Genomic DNA, 12,075 nt, shown 5'->3' with positions numbered 1-12,075 from the left:
TTTGGTGAATGAACCCTCCACTTCCACTTCCTTCCCGCTGTTATTCAGCCTCTCCAACAAATCTTAAAGAAAAGAGAATGAAATTATTGGTGAAGTAGAGCAAAACACAATGTTTATAAGAGAAACGTGTAGTCTGTGTTGTGGCACAGCTGGTTAAGCCACTGCCTGCGAAGCCAGCGTCTCATTTGAGTGCCAGGTCACATGGTGTCTGCTGCACTTTGGTCCAGCTCACTGCTAATGCAACTGGAAAGCAGCAGAAGGTGGTCTAAGTGTTTGGACCCCTATACCCATGCAGAGGAACTGGATGAAGCTCTCTCTGTAACTCTGTCTTTCAAATAAAAAAATAATAAATTGAAAGAAGGGAAGTTAAAAAAAAAAAAACAAAAAAACCCTCCCACTTTCTCTTGTAAGACTTTTGTCCCCAGATTCAAATACCAATGATTACCCGTACCCCCTGCCTACTTCTTTTCACATTTACTATTGTTCAGCAGTCTCTCATCTTTTAGTGTAGAAAAAATATTTAGTTAGAGGTTGGGTTTAATTTTTTTTTTAAAGATTTATTTATTTTTATTGGAAAGGTAGATTTACTGAGAGAAGAAGAGACAGAAAGATCCTCTGTCTGCTGGTTCACTCCCCAAATGGCCACACGGCTGGGGCTAAGCCGATCCGAAGCCAGGAGCCAAGAGTTTCTTCCAGATCTCCCACTTGGGTTGCAGGGTCCCAAGGACCTGTGCCATCCACTTCTGTTTCTTAGATCAGAAGCAGGGAGCTGGATGGGAATTGGAGCAGCCAAGACGCGAACCAATATCGCTGTGGGATCTCCGTGCATACAAGGGAAGAATTTAACCATTGAGCCATCACATTTGTCCCTTGGTTTAATTTTCGAAGTGTTACGGTACATGCATTTTCTTGCCAGAAAACACAATATCCCTGGAATGTGCCATTGTCACGATGGGTCTGCTCCCGCTGGCAGAACCCTGCAAGCTGCGCAATGATAGTATCACTTGGCCGTTTTCCTTCCTTTAAAAAAAAATGCATTTTGATGGTGGAAATGAAAACCAGAGTCACATGGGGAGGCAGCGGCTTGAGTGTGTTTGCCGTCAGCTGATGATGTGAACGCGCTGACGACTTCCAGGCTCACGGAGAGTCATTCCAGGGTTCCCGTGGAAGAGGCATATCAGTGAATCACCTTTCAATCATACATATATTCACCTGACACCCTGAAATGTACATAGTAGGCATTGATAACAAAAACTGTATTTGTTTTATAGAACTTCCTGCCTTTGATAATCAGGCATCACTTACACTTGTGTTTAATAGTTTTTCCCCATGAATCATCTTCCACATTAGAAAAAAAAAAACTATATACCAGGAATTTATTTGACTGTTACTGAGAACAGTATAAGCAATGAAAACAAAATAAAGTTTTCTTTCAAAAAAAATGTTCAATATATACTAAACATAAGTGGAATAAAATATACCTCTTTTTTATTTATAAAGATTGATTGATTTTTGTTGGAAAGGCAGAGTTACAGGGAGAGAAGGAGAGAAGAGAGATCTCCTATTTGCTGGTCCATTCCCCAAATGACCGCCATGGCCAGAGCTGAGCAGGTCTGAGGCTAGGAGCCAGAAGCTACTTTTGGGTCTCCCACATGGATGCAGGGGCCCAAGCATTTGGGCCATTTTCCACTGCTTTCCCAGACACTTTAGCAGGAAGCTGGACCCAAAGTGGAGCAGCCAGGACACGAACTGGCGCCACTCAAGGGTTGATGGTGCTGCAGGCGGCAGCTTCATTCACAGTGCACAGCTCCAGCCCCAATTATACCCTTTGCTTCTAAGTTCCAGGGAGAACTTCCTGGGCAGGATGTAAGCATACCTCTGTCCCCTGCTAGGTGCTTTGACCTTCTTGATCAGCTAAGAAGAAAAAGAATTTCAAAGTTTTGCTGGGTCTTAGTAGTCGATGATAGCCCTGGAGATACAAGCCTGAGTGATGGGGGACAGTCCCCATTCATGTCCTCACGTCTCACCTGTGTAAGCCTTTAGGCATGATTATAGAAACAGCATACAAAGTGAGGAATAGAGATGTGCATTTAATTGAACATCCCCACAACAGAGGCCTTGGATTTGATTCCCAGCACCGCCTCCTGCCTCCAGCTTCAAGCCCCCATAGGTAGCCATGGCAACTCAGGTGGTTGGGTTCCAGCCAGCCCCAGGGAAACCTGGCCTGGATTTCCAACTTCTGATCTGGGCCCTGGTGGAGTCAGAGGATGTATGCACTTAGGGAGTGAACCTGTGGGTGTCAGCTCATGGACTGTCTCCAAATAAGCAATAAGTTAAGAGAAAAAAGAAATAAAAATAAAAAGGAGCGGAGAAAACTCTGTAAAAATAATATGGATTGGTATATCTATTCTAGCCAGATATTTTATAGAATGTGTTTTATTTAGAATACTGTTCTTTTCTTCAATATGAATTAATCAGTCAACAAATATTATTCATCGCCTACTATTGTGGGAATGCATTTCCTGGCTTTTCATGCTCCCGTGTGAGCTAAGAATTCAAAACAGAAGTGCGCTGATAAGAGCAGGAATTGCTGAAGTGAGAGGGCAAGCATACATTCAGGCACCCCTACAAGGAGAAAATTCCCCATGACAGGGCCCCAGACAGCAAGCAGGAAGGCCAAGGAAGAGAAGGGCTCCCACATCCACACAGCCCACGGTCTGCTTTGTGGGGCACTGAGTGGTGTCATAATGGAATGGGTCCATCATGTGGCATCGGGGTGGGGTCTCAGTTTTCATGAGCTCCCCTGGGAGAGTTTTATGGTGTCTCCCCTTGGAGCTCAGTGGACACCAGTTCATCAGGGCATCCTTCCTGCCTGAGGCTGGGGACTCCAGCGTGCACGTGGGAAAGTGGGTATGCCTATGGGCATATTACACAAGAATGGAGCGAAGATGCAGGGCTGCAGACAGAAATTGGGGGAAATCATCCAGCTCATTCATTCCCAAACTCCCTGCCTAGTCTAAACCCCTTATGACTATTATGTTCCAGATGTATATTTTTTGATCTTACAGAGATAAATCAAACTCTTGCCTTCAGGTAGCTTATTTTCTAGCAGGCAGTTACCTCCATTTTATATGTAAAAAGTAATGCAGTTTCAGCTAAGGAGAAGTGTCCTGCAGAGGAGTGTGTGTCCAAAGCAGTGATCGCAGGTCGGGCCAGCTTGCCATCACATCCTCCTCTACTTGGGATCTTCCTTCCTCACTGCGCTTCCCTTTCCTGTTCACTTCAACTTCCTTGACATTGAATTTCCTCTCAAAGTGCACAGGAATACTCCCTTATCTGTGGTTTCACTTTCCAGGGTTGCAGTTACCCTCAGTCAACCACAGTTCAAAAATATTCAATGGAAAATTCCAGAAATAAACATGCTTTAAGTGGTAGACCATCCTGCATAGTGATAAGAGAAAAATGATGAGGTACCCTAAACATAATCACAAGGACCAAGGAAGGGCTGGGGCAGGGACGAGATAAGAGGTGTAATTAGTTCCACCTGAGCCTGAAGAACTGTAGAATAAAAAGTAAAAAATTTAAAACACGTATTTATTTTTATTTTTGAAAGTTTAATATTCAGAGATAGGAGGAGTAGCAGAGAGAGAAAGAGAGCATTTCCATCCATTGGTTCACCCCCTGAATGGCCACAGTGGCCAGGGATGGGCTGATCCAAAACCGGGCGATCAAAGCTTGCTCTGGGTCTCTTACATGGGTACAGAAGCCCAAGGACCCGGCTTATCCTCTGCCGCTTTCCCAGGTGCGTTAGCAGGAAGCTAGAGTAGAAGTGGTGCCCGGATGGATGCTGACACTGTGATACCATGATGCCAGCCTCATTTTTTTCTTTTTCTTAGAAATACAAAATGGTTTTTTTTTAGAAATACAAAATTTGGGCCCAATGTAAACAGCTTACATTTCCTTTCTCCAAATTTACCTTTTAAATATACTGTTAAGGCCCGGCGGCGTGACCTAGTGGCTAAAGTCCTCTCCTTGAATGCACATGGATCCCATATGGGAGCTGGTTCTAATCCCGGCAGCCACACTTCCCATCAAACTCCCTGCTTGTGGCTTGGGAAAGCAATCGAGGACAGTCCAAAGCCTTGGTACCCTGAACCTGCGTGGGAGACCCGGAAGAAGTTCCAGGCTCCTGACTTTGGATCAGCACAGCACCAGCCATTGCAGCCATGTGGGGAAGTGAATCATCGGATGGGAGATATTTCTGTCTCTCCTCCTCTATATATATATATATCTGACTTTACAAAAAAATATATATAATAAATCTTTAAAAAAAAAAGAAATGCAAAATTCACTTTCATTCTGTAAAACCCTTCCCATTACCATGACAATCCCCAAATTTGTTAATTCAATTTTTGCGAAGCCTCTCTGTTTCATCAAGTCCCTTTCATTCTTTGATCTGCTCAGATAATAATCTTCAGGCTTCTAAAAAAAAATCTATCAAAGGATACAAATTGGTGGCAGCATTGTAGGGCAACAGGTTAAACAACCTGATGCTTGCGTCTTCTGCTGGAGTGCTGCTTCAAGTCCCAACAGCTCCATTTCTGAGGAGGCTCTCCTGTTGTTCCTGGGAAGGCCGCGGAAGATGGCCCAGTTACTTGGGCCACTGTCATGCACAGGGTTAAACACAGGTGGAATTCCTGACTCCTGGTTTCAGCCTGCCCCAGCCCTGGCTGTTTTAGCCTTTTGGGAAGTGAGCCAGCAGATGGAAAATTCCCCCCTCTCTCTCTCTGCCTTTCAAATAAATTAATGAAAGCTTAGACATTGTAGTAATCATGATCATATCTTTCTCTGCCTTGGATACATTGTTGAAGAAGACAAGGTGTGTGTTTGATGCAAGCCTACATCACTAGTGTCTGCTGCAGAGCCTCAGACCTTATACCTTACATGTTACACGTTACATGTTACATGTTACACGTTACACATTACACCTTACACTTTATACCTTACACTTTATACTTCTCTGGACATATTTGCAATGATGAAAGCTGGAAAAAGAAAAAGTAGGGGCCCGGTGGCATGGCCTAGCGGCTAAAGTCCTTGCCTGAACACGCCAGGATCCCATATGGCCACTGGTTCTAATCCCGGCAGCTCCACTTCCCATCCAGCTCCCTGCCTGTGGCCTGGGAAAGCAGTTGAGGATGGCCCAATGCATTGGGGCCCTGCACCCATGTGGGAGACCTGGAGGAGGTTCCTGGCTCCCGGCTTTGGATCGGCACAGCACCGGCCATTGCGCTCACTTGGGGAGTGAATCATCAGACAGAAGGTCTTCCTCTCTGTCTCTCCTCCTCTCTGTATATCTGACTTTCTAAAAAAAACTAAATAAATCTTAAAAAAAAAAAAAAAGAAAAGAAAAAGTAATGCAGGAAGATTTTGTGGAGGTGGCAGGTCCTACCCTAGGGTGAATGGATAATATCTGGCCATGTAGTGGTAGCAGACAGTTCAAAGCAACCCATTGGGCAAGGGTGCAGGGTAAGCAGCGAGGCGAGTAAGGTCGCAGGTGCTAATGTTGGGAGCATGAGCGCAGGCAGAGGTGTTTATGCCTGAGGTGGTAAACAAAGGCCTCTCTAAGCTCTTGAGCAAGAGCAGTAAGAGCATGGCAAATGTTGGGAGGTCTAGTCCATAGGCTGGCAGGAGGCTGGCCTGCCTTCTTCCCAAGCTCTCTGCATTGGATTAGTCACTATACTTGGTGTGGAGCCAAGTGAAAAATTGTAAGAATGAGAGAATAAGGATGAGTCAGTGGCTACTTACTAACAGCAACAGAATCAAGTAAAAACACATTTGAAGAGTAAGGGAAAAAAGCTCACTGGAACCCACCCACCCACGGACTCAGAAACCTGAAGGAAGCAGAATGCGAGGTGTTGATGTCTGGGCTGCAGAGTGGTGAGCAGCTGGGAAGCAGGTGCTGCCTTGACTGTCAGCACCTTTTATGCCTGTGCTGCAGGAATGCCTGCCCCCAGTGCCTCATTGGTTGGGCAATGCAAATGCCATGCAATGCCTAAAACAAGCAGAGGGGAAGGTATTGGTTTGGGTGTCGCTGGGCAGGCTGGGTGGGAGGGGGTGTTGCTCACATAGAACACCCAGAAGTAATTTCCCCTGGCTTTGGTCTGGCCCGTCCCCAGCCACTGGAGAGTGAATCAGCTGAAGGAAGAGTCCTTTCTCATGCTCTGTATCTCTGCCTTTCAAACAAGTAAAAAATAAATCTCTGACAGGAAGAAAGGAAAGAGAAAAAGCAAGAAGAAAAAGACACCATGGGTTCACCTCACTTCTAACAACAACAACAAAAGAGAATAGATTTGGAAGAAAACTGGGAGAACAACACTGTTCTCAAAATTCTGCAAATAGTTATTGAGCATCAAACATACCTGGACAAAATGATGCTAAATTTTCTACCTTTGCTTATACAGACGATGCCATGGGCACTTAAATAGCAGAATGTTAAACTGTTAGCTGCTCCTAAAGAACTAGACTACTGCAGCACAGTGTTAGCAATATGGGAGAAAATGGCGGGGGGAAATGGGTTGGGGGGAAGTGGGTTGGGGAGGAGGGGAGGGAGGAATCCTGATACCTATAAAACTATATCATGGAACATAATAATAATAATAGTTATTCAGCATCTATTGCATGCAAAGCCTTGTTAAGTGCTCTGGTGAATAAAGTCCTGCTCTTCAAATAGAAGGAATATAGCAGGTGCATCAGTTTCCAGGCACAAGATGGCTCACAATAATGCCAACAGAGAAAGCGTGCAAATGAAAGAAATAGCTTTTTGTAAAAAAAAAATTATTTATTTTAACTTGAAAGCCAGAGAGAGAAAGAGAGAGAGAGAGAGAGAGAGAGAGAGAGAGAGAGAGAGAGAGAGAGAGCCTTCATCTGCTGGCTCACTCCCCAAATGGTCACAACGTCCAGAGCTGGGCTGGTGTGAAGCTAACAGCCAAGAGCTTGTCTAGGGCTTCCCACTTGGGTGCAAGGGCCCAAGGCTTTGGGCCATCCTCTACTGCTTTCCCAGGCCACAGGCAGGGAGTTGGGTTGGAAGTGAAGCAGCCAGCATTAGAACTGCCACCTATGTATGATGTCAGCCCTGCAGGCAGAGGATTAACCTTGCTGCATCCGCATAGTAGATTCAAGAATGCAGCTTTCCAAACTCATTGGATTTTCTTTGTATTTAAAGCCACCATCTGCATCCCCAGCATCCCATAAAAACACTGATTCGAGCCCCATTTGTCCCACTTTTGATCCAATTCTCTGTTAATGTGACTAGTAGTAACAAGTAGTTGGGTCCCTACCATCCATGTGGGAGACCTGAATCAAAATCCAGGTTCCTGATTTGGGCCTCATTAGCCCTGGCCTTTATGGCCATTTGGAAAGTAAATCAGCAGAGAGATAAGCTCTCTCTCTCTCTCTCTCTCTCTCTCTCTCGTTCCCCTTTTCACTCTCTTACTTCCACACTCTACCACTCTATTATTTAAATAAATCTTTAAAAAAACCCCACTATGCATGAATTTCAAAATTATTTGCACAAAAATCACACTAATTTCCCGATGCACTCTTATATCAGCATGTGACATAGACCGACTGATTTTGGCACCTTGCTTTTCTTCATTCTGTGATATTTCGTAGAAATTTGTTCCCTAATGTCTACAAAGCAGATATTCTTCTATAATCCTGTTTGTCAAATATATGGCTTAATTTTCATATTCTGCTATTACAAGTGAATTGTTAAAAAGCACCCTCACTGGTATGCAAACACACATGAAAGTACACCACTTTATACATCATTAGATTGTCCAAAGAATGGAGAATCTGTCTTGGTCTGTCTTTCCTTCTCTGTCACCTTGCCTTTCAAATAAATCTCTGTAGTTCATTTGGGATCTGTGCATGGGGAGAGGTACCCCCAGGGCTTCCAGGCCTCTGCCTTCTGTGCAGTGACGGCTGGGGCAAGGATTGCTTTGGAAAGTATTGGAAATACTGGAGCCTCCACTTAAACTTCCTAATCTAAAAACCAGATGATGCGGAAGGCTTTGTGGCACAGTGGGTTAAGCTCCAATACCTCGGAATGCTGGGTGGAATCCAGGCTGCTCTGTTCCCCAGCCAGCTTTGTGCCTATGGGCGTGGGAGAACGGCATCTGATGGCTCAAGTGCTTGGGCTCCTGCTGTTGACATGGGAGACTTACAAGGAGTTTCTGGCTTCTGGTTTCAGTCTGCCTATCCCTGGCTGTTGTAGCCATTTGGGAAGAAAACAGCAGATGGAAGGGCTATGTGTGTGTGTGTGTGTGTGTGTGTGTGTGTGTCTGCTTGTGTACGTGTACACTGCTTCTGCTGTTCCACCTTTCAAATAGATGAAAATAAATAAATTAACATGAAAAAAAATCTAAGAGGTTAATTTTTGCTAATTTTTAGCTTGTGGATAACCTTTGAGTCTGCTAGTCGGATGGTTAGTTACATAGGGTAGGGGTTATCCAGGGACAAAGGGAAAAATTCCATACCTCCTTCACTTGCTTTTTCATTTTCAGCACATCATGACACATTGTATAATGGTGAAGGAAACATTTTAGCAGGGACCGGTGTGGAGGCATAGTAGATGAAGCCTGCACCTGTGGCACCAGCATCCCATGCGGACGCTGGTTCCTGTCCTGGCTGCTTCCACTTGCACTTCAATTTTCTGGCTTGTGGCCTGGGAAAGCAGCAGCAGATGACATGAGTCGTTGGGCCCCTGCACCAGCGTGGGAGACCCAAAGAAGCTCCTAGGGCCTGGCTTTGGATCGGCCCAGCTCCAACCAATACAGCTGTTGAGAGGTGAACCAGCAGATGGAAGATCTCTGTCTCTCCTCTCTGCCTTTCAAGTAAAAATAAATCTTTTGAAAAAAATTTTAATAGTTGTACTATTTAGCTCTTACTAAACTAACTTCACAAATGAATGTTAATTCCTTGACCACATCCCACTTATTGGACATTAATTCCATTCCCCACATGCGTGAGTCCTGGCTGTTCATGTTGTACACCTGTATTTTGTTGGGGAGAACTGGCCTAAGCTATGGAAGCTGCCTAGTCAGGAAGCTTACGTAAGGGCACTTCAAAATGTTCATGGAACATGGACATTTTCTTTTCATTCTATTTCACAGGAACTTTTTGAAGAATCTCATGAAGTGTATATATAAATCTCTGCATGCACAATATAACTATATTGCTGTATTTAAATTTTTTTCAAAAGATTTGTAGGAAAGGAACATTATGAAAACACTCATAGATATCAACATTTTTGTCTGGAAAATGAATTTACTTTATAACTTGATTTTCCAAAACCTTCCTTTTAAGTTTTGTATTTATAGAGAGTCACAGAGAGAGACAGAGGGCTTATATCCATTGGTTCACTCCCCAGAGTCCCGCATTGGCCTGGGCTTTGGCTAGGCCCCAGTCAAGATGGGAGCTGGCAGCAGAATCCATGCCTTCCTGGATAGCAAAACCCCAAAAACTTGAGCATTCACAAAATGCTGGAGTCAAGCGTTGGCACTGACAATCAAATCCAGGTACTCTGTTACAAGAGGTTGGCATCGTAAGCATAAGACTAAACACCAGGACTGTACAGTACCCCATGCATACGTGTTTACTTTGAATAGCCAAGTGCTCGCTTATCGGTAGAAATATCAACTTCATTCCATGGGAGCACATATAGAGTTGTCCCTTTCTGTTGTCAGGGTCTACATGAAGCAGTCCTTGGAAACAATACTTCTTCAAGCATTTATTTATTATGTAAGAGAGAGTTAAAGAGCAAGAGGAAGAGACAAAGAGTAAGAAATCTTCTATCTGCTGGTTCACTCCCTACGTAGCCACGGTGGCTGGACTCCAGCAGTGTAGCCAGGAGCCTGGAAACCCATCCTGGTCTCCCATGTGGTCACAGGGTCCCAAGAACTAAGGCCGCCTTCCGCTACCCTTCCAGGAACAATAGCAAAGATCTGGATCGGATGTGGAGTAGCCAAGATAGGAACTGGCACCCATATGGGATGCTGGTATTCAAGTGGCAGTTTAATCCTCTTTGCTTCAATTTTGGCCCCTGGAACAATATTTTCACATAATACTATTTCTAAATATTAATTTATTTTCATCTACTTGGGAAGCAGAGAGAGAAAGAGAGAGAGATCTTCATCTCCTGAATCAGTTCTCAAAGGCTGAGACCAGGAACCTGGAGTTCCCTCTGTATTGTTCCAGCATGGGTGGCAGAGACCCAGACACCCGAGCCACCATCCACCACCTGCTACATTTGAAGCAGAAGTTCTGGGTTTCAAACCAGCACTCCGATGTGGGATCCAGTGTCACAAGAAGCAGCTCAACTCACTGTGCCACAAGATCTGTCCCCAAAATAGGTTAGTGTCTACCTTTTTGTGTGTGTGTGTGAAAAGCCACAGTGGTTACGTCTAAGAAGTGAGATCATTTTTTTAAAGATCTATTTATTTTTATTGCAAAGTCAGATATACAGAGAGGAGGAGAGGCAGAGAGGAAGATCTTCCATCCACTGGTTCAATCTCCAAATGACTGCAATGGCTGGAGCTGCACCTATCCGAAGCCAGGAACCAGGAACCTCCTCCAGGTCTCCCATGCAGGGTTCCAAGGCTTTGGGCCGTCCTCAGCTGCTTTCCCAGGCCACAAGCAGGGAGCTGGATGGGAAGTGGAACAACTGGGATTAGAACCGGTGCCTATATGGGATCCTGGTGATTTCAAGGCAAGAATTTTAGCTGCTAGGCCACCGCACTGGGCCCAAGTGAGATCATTTGAGTGTGTATATGTGTATGTTTAGTGGGCAGTTCTTTATTTCTCCCTTTTTAAATCTCACTGTTTTTTCAAATTTTACCATAAACAAATTTGGTTAATTGATACAGTTTTAAAAACCTTAGTACATCCAAATGACCCCATGAAACAGCTACATTAAGGTGCCGTTCTGTCATCGCCATTTCGGAGCGAGAACGGCCGACTGCACAGCACAGAAAGGCTTGCTGCTCAGGGCGCCAATTGCGCGGTGAGATCAGCACCTCCACTGTCAAACGGAGATTGGGGCTTAATTACAAAGTCGCTTTGCAATTATGTTTAAGTTTGAAAAGATTTTCATCCAGAAGAGCTTTCTTTTTTTTTTCAATACTCAACTAATTAAAAATAAGTTCATCAAATGCTTCATCTCAAAGCAGTCTGGTTAATTTTTGTCTAACTGATACTTAACCATAAAGCAATATAAACTGTATGTAGACCACAGTAAAGCCTGCAGCTCGGTGCTGATTAACTTCCCGGCTCTGCAGGAGCCCAGTGCAGTAGCTTGAGTAACTGCGCAAAAATACGGACGTGCATCCCCCGCAGAGACAACTCCTGGTCCTTTCTTCCGGGACTGCATGCAAGCCTAACTCTTCAAAACACAAATGTGAGTTTTCTCACTTCCTCCGATAAAAACATTGAGATCGCTATTCTAGGAAGACCATACAAGGAAACAGAACAGGATCTTTGGAAGGAGTGCCACCCTCCATCGCTTGAACTTGCACTACACGTTTATTGGTGAAACATTTATATATCGAGAGCTTTGCAAAGAGCAAGCCCTGCGGATGAAGGTGCCATCCACGTGCTCAGTGAGTCACGGGGAGAAGCTGCACTGGAAGGTAACGTCACAATACGGATCATGTTCATTTCGAGCAGCAGGTTTGGCAGCAGCGGTTGACTTCCGAGCTGGTAATCATAAATTAGATTAGAGTTTGAACTGGTAGTTAGTAATTAACGATCGGAAAGTCTTCATCATCTTGTTAGTCATTTGTTTTAGAAGTGGGAGAACATTCCTCACCTCCGCTTGTTCCTTGAAGGGAGAGACTGTTCTCCGCCAGCTCCTACAGCCTAAGGGAATTGCGCATTTCTTCCAGGCGGCTTCACTTCTATAAGGAAGTGATACTGATTGTTGGGTTTTTAATTCTTCAACAGACAGAGCTTCAGAGTCCAATAACATAAGTTCAGAACATTGAGCAGAGCTTGAACGACAGAAAATGGAATGCC

This window comes from Ochotona curzoniae, unplaced genomic scaffold, assembly GCF_017591425.1.
Source record: "Ochotona curzoniae isolate NIBS_2020 unplaced genomic scaffold, NIBS_Ocur_1.0 contig_2688, whole genome shotgun sequence".
NCBI lineage: Eukaryota > Metazoa > Chordata > Mammalia > Lagomorpha > Ochotonidae > Ochotona > Ochotona curzoniae.
Note: the sequence above shows the minus strand (reverse complement) of the source record.